The following is a 10,969-nucleotide window of genomic DNA, read 5'->3' as shown; positions in this document are numbered from 1 at the left end:
AAGCACATACTGAAGGACCTCTTGATGGAGATCCATCCTAAATTGGTCATTCAAAGCCTCAGAAAGGGGAATAGAAGAATTATTAGGCTCTGAAAATCCTTTCCAGACATGAAAGCTAATATTGTAAGTCCAAAACCGATAATTAGATGGTCAATGATCAAAAAGTGTAGCACCAATCTGCGTATATTTTCTTGAACCTGCATAAATCTTAAGTGTACAGAGAGCTCTCATTGAGGACCTGAAAACCTAACTTGTGGTAGAGGAATAACATAAGAAGAGTGCCCACCATTTTCATGCACAATAATAGGAGTATTATGGGAACGGTCCTCAATATATTCAAGCACTGCCTGCATGCTTTGTGGTACAACTGGCATACCCAAAAATGATCTCTGCCACAAATTTCAGCATGAGGTAAATATTTTTTGTCAGGATATAAACATACTTAGAACATACTGTTTAAAATTTATAAAAAGTTTAGTCGAATTTTTGGATTCTATTTGTCTCTCAGTTTAGAATTATGTTTCTAAATTAAGGCATAGTTTAAATCCAAAATTTCTATCGAACTGTAAAAATCTACATACTCATATTTATAAAAAGCTCCCGCTAAAAAGAAAAAGAAAACATATGATTATAATAGGACATGTGATTCTTCAAAATATTCTTACATCAAAGCTGATGGGAATTCCATCTCGTTCCACTGCATTCATCAAGCAGTACAAAACAACCATAAAATGTTCTTAATACCAATGTTCTTGCAATGTATCACTTTTGAATTTAAAATAACATAAAACTTCAACGGATCAAAACCATTTTCCTTTATGATTTGAAGACAGTAATGTTATTCTTCATAGATTAAGGAGGCCAAGTTGAAAGGCTGTTAGAAGATGAGATTTATTGAGTTAAATCTATTTGTGAGAATGACTCTCGTACCTGCAGTTCCAATGGACATATCTTGAGCATAGTCTCTTGACATAAGTTCACCTTTTCTTCGAACATCATGACAATACCTGGTAACATAGTGATTGACACCAATGAAGTCCAATGACCCTTGTAACTTTTGAGCCTGTTCCTTTGTAAATGAAGGTAATCGAGAACCCACTATATTCCTCATGCTCCCTGGATAGTCTCCAGAAACAAATGGGTCTAAAAGCCTGGATTTTGGAAAGAGAAATTAATTCAGGGTGGTTGTCTGCCCTCAACCAAACAAAAGTACACCTATTTGCATCCACTTCAACAATATAGTTATTAATTATTTGAATCACTACGAAAACCCCAATTGAAAAAGAGGAGAAATAACAATTGGTGAGACTGCTCTATGGTACTCAAGGTTCTGGAAACATAAATTAACTTGAAAATTCATTTTTAAAGAAATCACTCACCAGCCCACCATAAAATCATTTGCTCTTTGAGTAGCAGCCACATCTGTGGATTTATTGGTAAGAGGTATCATCCAATGTACTAAAATTACTACGAAAACCCCAACTAAAAAAGAGGAGAAATAACAATTGGTGAGACTGCTCTATGGTACTCAAGGTTTTGGAAACATAAGTTAACTTGAAAATTCATTGTTAAAGAAATCACTCACCAGCCCACCATAAAATCATTTTCTCTTTGAGTAGCAGCCACATCTGTGGATTTATTGGTGAGAGGTATCATCCAATGTACTAAAATTACTAATCCAATCCAACCCTTTTTATTTTCCTGCATTCATCGAGAAATTTATAAAATCTCATAGAATGAATGGAGATGAACATAGATCAGAGAGGAAAAGAACCCGATAGGTTTTCCTGTACAGCTCCACAGCAGCTATATGTGATAGCAAAACATGGTGACCAACAATATATGGCTCAACAGTTGAGTTTCCAGCAGTACAATTTCCAAATGGTTGGGAACATCTTTGAGGTGGGAAAACACGTCATCATATCCTGCAGCGCAAAAAACATTGGGCTCATTGAAAGTGGACCAATATTTCACTCGATCACCAAACTCTTTGAAACACACATCTGCATAACCTTTAAAATCCTTCCTGCATAAGATCGAAGTAGATTAGAAAACTCTGCTTCTCTAACCATAAGATTATTAATGCACCAATAAATTGATCCTTTGACTTGTGTGTCAACCCACATGGGAAGAAAAAAAAGAACAGGAGATGACATAAGATGTTTACACAATCTGTGGATTTAAGAAACCTCCATAGGAATCTTACAGAGCTTGGGGCAGATCAAAGTGGTACAATGTCACATGTGGTTGAATGCCTGAGACGTGCATTGTGAAACGATTAACAGTTTTGAGGATGATAGTCACAGGAATAAAAACAAAGTAGAGAGACAAGTTTGTCAATAAATACTACCATGGGACAAAAGCTCATTTATGAGGTTATTATAGTACTCAACGCCTTTTGGGTTGATGGGTCCTTCGCCATCTGCATCAATATATGTGAAATAGTTATTTCCTACCATTGTCCATTGAGTGTTTACTAAATTCTCAGGATTAAACATGTGGTCAGAGCTCAAACAGAAATATACCAGGAATAAGCCTGGGCCATGAGATTGAAAATCTATAGGCATCTACTCCCATCGCAGACATTAGATCAATATCCTCCTTCAAAACCCACATGAAATTTTGCATCAGGTTGATACCCAAATCATCTAGGAGTTTAACTATTGATACATTAGTATGAAAACAACAATAATGGGGTTGGACATGCACATAAAGCTTGAGGATGGCTTACAAGTAGCCACTGCATATAGGTTGTCCTAGTGACATTTATTGTTCTTAGATTTGCAGATAATAATACCTTGTAACGATGGTATTGATCAACAGCTACATCTCCATTACGTCCATCCACAGTAATCCCTGACAATACAGTTAAAACAAACAACAGCTCACTTCCAGCCTTGGCCTTGAAAGTCCCAAAGTAAAGTAAGGAACTGGGTAGAATGCAAATGAAGGGATGAATGAAGATATGTGATGAAACAGACCTTCCCTGTGAGTGAAAGTGTCAAAGATGCTTGGCTTCCGGCCATCTTCTGCTGCAGCTCCTTCATACTGCAGAAAACCAAATGTTATTTTGCAAAGAAACACGCTGGACAGTATTCCATATGGGCACAAACTGGAATTGACTAACATAGACCAATTATCATTTCACATTTGTAGCTTTGCTAACTGTTTATGTTCTATAAATACTGATAAAATGATAACCTTACAGAAAAAGAAAACATCACTTTGTAGGGTGATTTATTTGTATTTACACAATTGATTTTTTTATTCAATCAGCTATGCTATTCTCTGTGCTTTAGCTGGGTTCCTTCATCACCGCCATCATTGGGAAATTCATTTCCCTCTTGAAGTATGAAACGAGTAGCAATTCCCAATTGATCTCACACTACCACCACAAAGAAGCTAGCAATCCTCATATACAAATAGAACCAGCCATCCTATCAAGCAATCCATGTAGTTCTCAATCTATAGCTTTGATAACCCAAAACTCAAATCTTTTATATCTAATATACACATAAATTTTCACATTTATATGTCTGGATCTCATTCTAAGATCTTTACAAATCTGATACAGAGGTAAACCAGATTTTTCATACCATGACAAGCAATATTAGCAAGTCTTGGAGACTTTCTTATGTAATGTCTCCTCCTTATTTGATATTGTTGCTTTAGTATGGTTTGATATAGAAACTTAATTGCAGATATGGGTCCCCTGATCTCTTTGCAAACATTCTGATCTGATGATTGTTATAGCTATGCATCCCATGAATACTATGGAGATTTTAACTGCAAACCTTCTGATTGAATATAGGAATATTATCATACAAGTTTCTGCTCTTATGCAGAAATTGGAAGTATAAGCCTTCTCATCTTTAGGAAGGCTTTTGTATGAACAACTTGTCTACTCCTCTATAAACAATAATATACCATAGTGAAATGCTACAATGGTCTGATGAATAAAGGCCTGAAGCCATAGACAATTTCTTTGCACTTGATACACTGATTGTATATACCTATTGCTATACACAGAATATAGTAAGCTGCTACCGTTCGTTCCATGCACAAATTATGACAATTTTCATGTGTACCATAGAAACTATTATACAGATCAGTTGTAGAAAGAACAATCTATTTTGAGTGAGTATCCAGAAAATTTTGACGTATACCAATCTTAGTCCTGTTGAAAAGAATTCAAAATCTTTGTGATGAGCAGTTGCTTAGGTGGTCCAATGCATGTTCTGAATGTAGGGAAGTCTGAAATTCTGTTGACTATCATTCAATGCGCTTAGGAACTTCTGCTTTTGGAAAGTTTGATTGAGCTGCATTGACTTAAGCAAGGCTGAAACTTTATTGTTGACGTTGTAGCTGTAGTTGTTCAAATTGCTTCATATGTTCTCATAACAGTGAGGTCAAATAGTCTTCACATAATCTCTGTAGCATTAGGACTGACATGGTTTGATCAATATATAAATACCTCTAAAGGCATCCCTGCCAAATTCAAGGGCACAGTCTGCCAAGCATATTCTGTTGCTCTCTCGTCCTTGCACTGTTGTCAATGCTTCTGGAATAGAAGAAATAATTCAAAATTCATCCTCAAATTTAAAAAAAACCATTATTAATCAAATGCACCTAAAAGACCACAACAAAATACCATTATTAATCAAATGCTCCTAAGAGACCATAACAAAATCCATGTAGCTAATGGTTGAATTTACTTTTGCACCATTTCGAACAGTGATATTGGCAGGCCCTGTTTCTCTCGATTGCTGTGCAATGAGGGATCTAACTTTGCTGCCACCTAACCATGGATGTAGAGAATCTAATCAAGATAAATGCTCAGATTCTTCATTTTACTACCCAATACCCACTACTCACAAATCTACCACCAAATTTTCCAGACTGAGGAATAATTGAAATTCTCGGCTTAAAGAAAGGCAGATGCTACATGGTTAACCTCTTTCTCAATGATTACTGGCGCTCCGTATTCGTAAGCCGCCTGCTATCAGATAAAAAAAGAAAAAAGAAAAACACTGAACATAAATTTACAGGAATGGAGGATGTATTTACTTCACATCGTTGCATGAAATTTTTAAAATCAAATCAATTCCCCATTTATTGAGCCAATCTTATTTGTAACCAATAATCAGAGGGATAGACACAAAGAATTTTCAAATAATATACTCTGCGTTACCTATGTCGCCTCATCATTCAATTGCTGGAACCCTGCACTCACCGTACATTCCTTCAACCTGTTTAAACCCTCTTCCATATATATATATATACACGAAAGCTAATATGGATCTACGATTCTATACTATTTTAACTTGCAGAGTTGTAACCTATAGAATTGAGATAAAAATGAACGTCAACAATTCATATAGAGCAACCAACCTGGAGCTGAGGGGTTTGCCATGGCAGAATTAGCACTACGAATTTTGTTGATCCTTTATTAATATGGAATCAATAGAATTTTCATCAGAGTAGACTACTTTGATCCAAAACACCCAAAAGAACATAATAAACCCTGAACACGTCAAATATAAATGAGGAGCATAATTCCTAAGAAGAATAATGATAAGTTGTACTATGACTCCTCAGATACTAGGAGAATAACTCCTGATACCCAAAAGATTGCAATATCAAATGATCATAGACAGTTGTGCATGTCAATGATCATAATAATATCATATATTTACACCAAATATATACTAATTCTCAGCCATTACTAGTGTAGTTCCAGTTCCAGGACTCCTTAAATTCACTGGAGGGCCATAACAATTACCTCCCTTCTAGGAATGCTTCTTTTCGAAAGCATAAGATCCAAATTACTCAAAAATTTCTACCAAATTTTATCATAATCTTATCAAAATTCCCCTTATTTTCTACTCTAAATTTCCAACCTAGGTTTTAAAGACTACCCAATTTTGGATTATAAAAAAGAATGCAGTTACAAACCCTACCTTCTGCAGTGTTACGGGGACAGACGAGTAAGCAGCGAAAAGGAGATGGATAAAAAGCAGAGGCCTGAAACATGCCACAGTCACAGCACAGCGCAGTATTGAACAGAGGATGTAAATCGTAAACACTTGCTGCCAACATCACCGTGTAAGAAGATTGTATATTTCTTTGCTACCAAATTCTATAATTCATTCCTTTCTCGATTAATATAGTCTTCGAATTTTTTTATCAGGACAGGGCTTCTCCAGTATAATCCCGTGCTTAATATATGGTGTGGATTCATGTAGTTTGTTGTTCACTTTAAACTTCGTCATATTTTACAGGAAATCAAAGGCCAAGTTGCAGCTATTATTCAGGAATTCTTGTGGTGCGAGTTTGTGGTATTTTTTATCTCCTGTTAAACATTTATATGAATGATAAATTAGTTTCCTTTCCATATCTATGCTTTTCAATGATTTTCCTAAGAGGTATTAAACATAATTCTTGCAATTAAGCTTTGTTTTGTTAGGAAGCTCATTTTATGTGCTCAGTATTTTGATAGATGAATTCATGGTTCACATGCTTATCTTGATTTTCTTAGCTATTGAACCCTACACTACATCAATCAACTCCTAAGCTATCACAAAACCATGCCTACCTTGCTCCTTTATATCTGATGCAATTGAACCTTTGGAGATCTGACCTAGTTCCCTGATTTGTACCTCTAATCCAACAAACCTGCAAAACCCTAGTGTTGTAATAACTAGCCTAACATATTTTCCCACTTCAGTCATCATTGGTTGTGAGATCATAGAGAGAGCCTTCTCTGGTTTAGCAGGGCTAGTTGTTGAACCCTAAGTGGTTTGAGGTTACCTCCGTCGATCTCCTTCCTCAACCTTGGGACATTATGGAGGATAACACCCTCGACACACTTCAAAAATAATATCCATGTCAAAACATCAAGCCAATCAAATTTGTTTCCTCTGCACACTTAATGTTGAAGCCAAAACAATATCCATGTCATAGCGTCGAGCCAACCAGTCTAAGCCAGAACAATATCACAATCACAATGTCGAGGCAATTAGAATTGTGCCCTCGGCATACTCCAGGGTGTCAACCCCGCAACCAACCAAACGAACAAACTAGCCACGAAGGCTAGGTCGTCATATTATTCCCTGTGTTCTCATTGGATGTCTTTCAATCATAAACCATAGTTTAATATATACCCGAAAGGGCCCTTATTTTAGGGAACAAACCAACTTATAAACTTCTTTATGACAATGCCAAAGAACTGGGATCTAAAGGTCTTTAGGCGCATTAGTGTTGACATCATCACAATGTCATACTTTCTACGTGGCTCATTCTATTTGGGCCACGTGAGGTCTATTGGACAACTAATCATACCATTTGGGCATGACACAAGGCATCATGTCATGATTCCATGTCATCCTCAATGCACCACATCATCTCTAACAACCTTATCACCATCTACCTATTACCGCTACCATTTGTCCACATGTGATTCATTATTGCCATGTCAACAATGGCTATATAGGGGGGGGCACATGGCACTTGGTTGAAGGGTCAAACAGATCCTAGCCTCATATCTCTACATAATTGGGCTAGCGCAGAAGGGCAACCATTGGTTAAACTTTGAACATGTTAACATATCATCGATTGTATTTTAGAATTTCAATGGCCAAATTATGAAGAAGATGCTTGAACTTTAACTAATTAAATAGTGTGCACGTTTATGTGAGATCCACCATATATTTCACTGTAGGACCATAGATCCACATAGAAAATGTTCGTTGTTTAACAAATTTGGTGTTTTTTAATAAATTCGGTGTGTTTGGTCCTCATTGCAACTACAAAGTTCAAACAATGAAAACTTCTCATCTAGGAGGCTTATTTCCAAGTGTGATATACTTTTGGAAAGCTCTCGGAGAGGACTATCTAACCTCACCATCCATATACTCATTAAGATATCATAAATTTGACAAAAACTCAATAATTTTAAACCTCTTTAACTTCACTTAATGAGGGTATGCAAGAGATTAGGATATCATACCACTTCCATTGATTCATGAATGACATTGTTGTGTCCTTAGGCATCCCTTTTGACATCAATGACACTTTTTGTCATCAATGACAACACTATGTGCAACACATAGCTGCAATATGTACAAGATAACCAACAACCATGAAAATTTTCAATTAAGAGGATGGCAATGCAAATGTAATAAGGAATGAAGAAGAAACATGGGAGTCTAAGGATGTAATGTGGGAGGCATATTCATAGTTTGTTTGACATTTTGATGTAAAAAAATCATTGTACATAAAGATGATGTGCATCGAGAAGTGTGTATTATCTACAAGGAGGGAAATGTAATACTTCAAATTTGATCCATGATTTAGTGTTGTGTATGTACATGATGAATGGTTATAAGCCAAAAAATAGTTGTAACCCACCATTATAGCTGTGTGATCTTTCACCTAATATTGAAGCTCAATGAACCAACACATTTTCATGCATGTATCACAAATGTTTTAGGACTATCCTTGGGATGTTTATGGTATATGTTATGGTCATATGTACTGGATAAATTTAACTATTTCTCTGGTACTCATCTTTTTGAATGTGTGTTGAATTCTCTTTAATAATCATTATGTGAACTATTTTGCTAATGAATCTTTTCATGCTCTCAAGTGGCTCTCTTAGGTTAGTACTATTACTTCTTTCCAAAGACTCACTCTTGTCTCTCACTCGTGAAGGTCTCCTTTTACACATTGAATCGGTGTTCCACAATGTCAACTTACTTGCTTGTTTAAGGTCTATGTATATAATCTCTTACGTTATCCGTTGAAATCAAGGTGAACCTTTTGTGTTATGGTGAACAGACTGATACTCCGGATTGGGCTCCTTCTCCAAATGGTGAAAGGTATGATTGAGACTTCACATTGGGGAGACCCCCTGTATGTTGGCAGTATCCAACACCATAAACATGTTGATTCATCCAAAAAAATGAATAGGGAATCAAATACCAACATTGATATGCCTTGTGGACCTTCTCCTCGTAACAAAAGTAAAATACTAAAGGCGTATTGTTCATAAACCTCTCTTTCTTACTCTTGTGGTTTATAAATCCCTTGCCCAATCTTGCCTCCATTGGCATGTGCAAAGTTTCTTAGGTTTCCTTCATGTTGTCTTACTAACAACTTGTATAAGACTCTTAATAACTCACTATGCTTTTCTCTCCATTTGGATTCATTGAGCTTCCCTTGTCTTAAGCCTCTAGAAAAATGATCTCCATGGTTTATATGTTTCTTGGGTTGTCCTAGAACAATCACCTTCGGTGATATTACCACGATGGCATCCTAAATTGGTTTGAGATAGTGTGAAATTCATTGCAATGTGGCTTTTACACCATGGCCATATTTTCCAAGCCCTTAGCCATCAAAACTCATCTTCTATGACTTTGAGATTATCTCTTTGGCGTGATTTTTAAAACCACCAAAAGTGTCAAATGTTAATTTAATTTGAGTAAGGGGTGAATATGGAGTGCTTTATTTAGTCATGGTTTATGCATATTGACTCTAAGTGAACCTCCTCTTCTCTTTCATCTCTTCTAACCTCCCTTTTAAGAATAACAAAGATAGCTTCTTTGGCCAAACTAATTTATGTAATAATCTATATACAACTTAGTGATGTTGCTCCTCAATAAGTTTTGCATGCCTTTACATAGATGTTTTTAGCTCTCTTTCTTCAACTGTTACACCGTCCTCAATTCTTCATCAACCTTTTATCTTTGTTGATTTATGTCCCATATTTCCTTAAGTAATTCTCTCTTTGTGGGTTTTCTAATGGTTACCCTACGACAACTCAAACTCATAAATCTCCTGCATTGATACCAAAGTGACCAAAAATCAAATTTTAATTAAAAACAACAATATGGTTCTTTGATTTTTGTGGCATTATATTTTTTATTGTTATTTTTATTTATTCTATATGGAATGCACATCCCAAGAAAACCTTCTAAGCACTTCCCTTCATTCTAACATGGTGGCAATTTGGCAACCTAACTTGATGGGGACATCAAGTGAAGCCCACAATATCCACAAAGCCATCCAACCTAGAGAGTTTACCCTATAACCTCTTACTTGTAACTCATAATACTCAACCACTTGAGCCAACTCACAAAGTTATTATTATAGCATAGGTTCCTTTCCTTGTTAATCTTACAATGAAGGGAAGTGCTTAGAAGGTTTTCTTGGGTCCTTAATTGTTGGGACCTTAATTGTTGGGTCCTATAGACTTCCCAATTTAGTCTGTTGATGATATATCCAACAATCTAAAGAGGAATAAAAAAATAGAGAATTGATTAAAAAATTGTGATATTATCAAGGTTTGTGTTCTTTTTATGACTAAAAATCATTTGTCTCAATGTTCTCATTCATCCCTCGACATGCTATGATTAAGTTTCCTGCATTTTAGGTTTTTTACTAGGTTAAGATTTTATGATTGTTATTATAAAATGTAGTATCATTCTTTTGTTATGATTCATTGTAAATGAGCATAACTATCACATCTCTTCTCATACATAAGATACCATTATTTTAGCCATTTTGCATTGTTATGTATATTGCAATGTTTTTCACCATTTGATTCACCAATGGAATTTAGTCTTCATTGTATTACTCTGAATTCAATACCATATTTATGTTTTCTTAACAATATGTAAAATCTTAATTCAATATATATCACGATGTTGGGGAAATTTACTATCTTTTTTTTTTCTCTACATGTCTCTGATGAGGCCAGGGTATAGGGAGTTGGGACTTGAACTAATCAATCATGTTGAAGAATTCCTTCATTGATAGAAGTGACCTCACATGGTGAATGGAGAAAAGAAATACAATGATGCATGTTATTTTATTGATATGTTGCTCTAGGAAGCTCTTGAGTGAGAGAGGAATCATAAGATGGACCATTTCATCCAAATTCTTCAATGGCTCCCATTGGTGATAGAGG

At 35.7% G+C, this 10,969-nt stretch overlaps 1 pseudogene; it reads right to left on the bottom strand.

Moving 5' to 3' along the window:
- Positions 1-227: 227 nt before the first annotated feature.
- On the bottom strand, positions 228-4,563 carry LOC149148290 (beta-glucosidase 31-like; annotated as a pseudogene).
- Between the last annotated feature and the right edge of the window lie 6,406 nt (positions 4,564-10,969).

The sequence above is a fragment of the Pinus tabuliformis genome, chromosome 9, assembly GCF_031772625.1.
Source record: "Pinus tabuliformis cultivar Carrire ecotype Pingquan chromosome 9, CPIR1, whole genome shotgun sequence".
Lineage (NCBI taxonomy): Eukaryota > Viridiplantae > Streptophyta > Pinopsida > Pinales > Pinaceae > Pinus > Pinus tabuliformis.
This window is presented reverse-complemented; position numbering and strand designations above follow the sequence as displayed.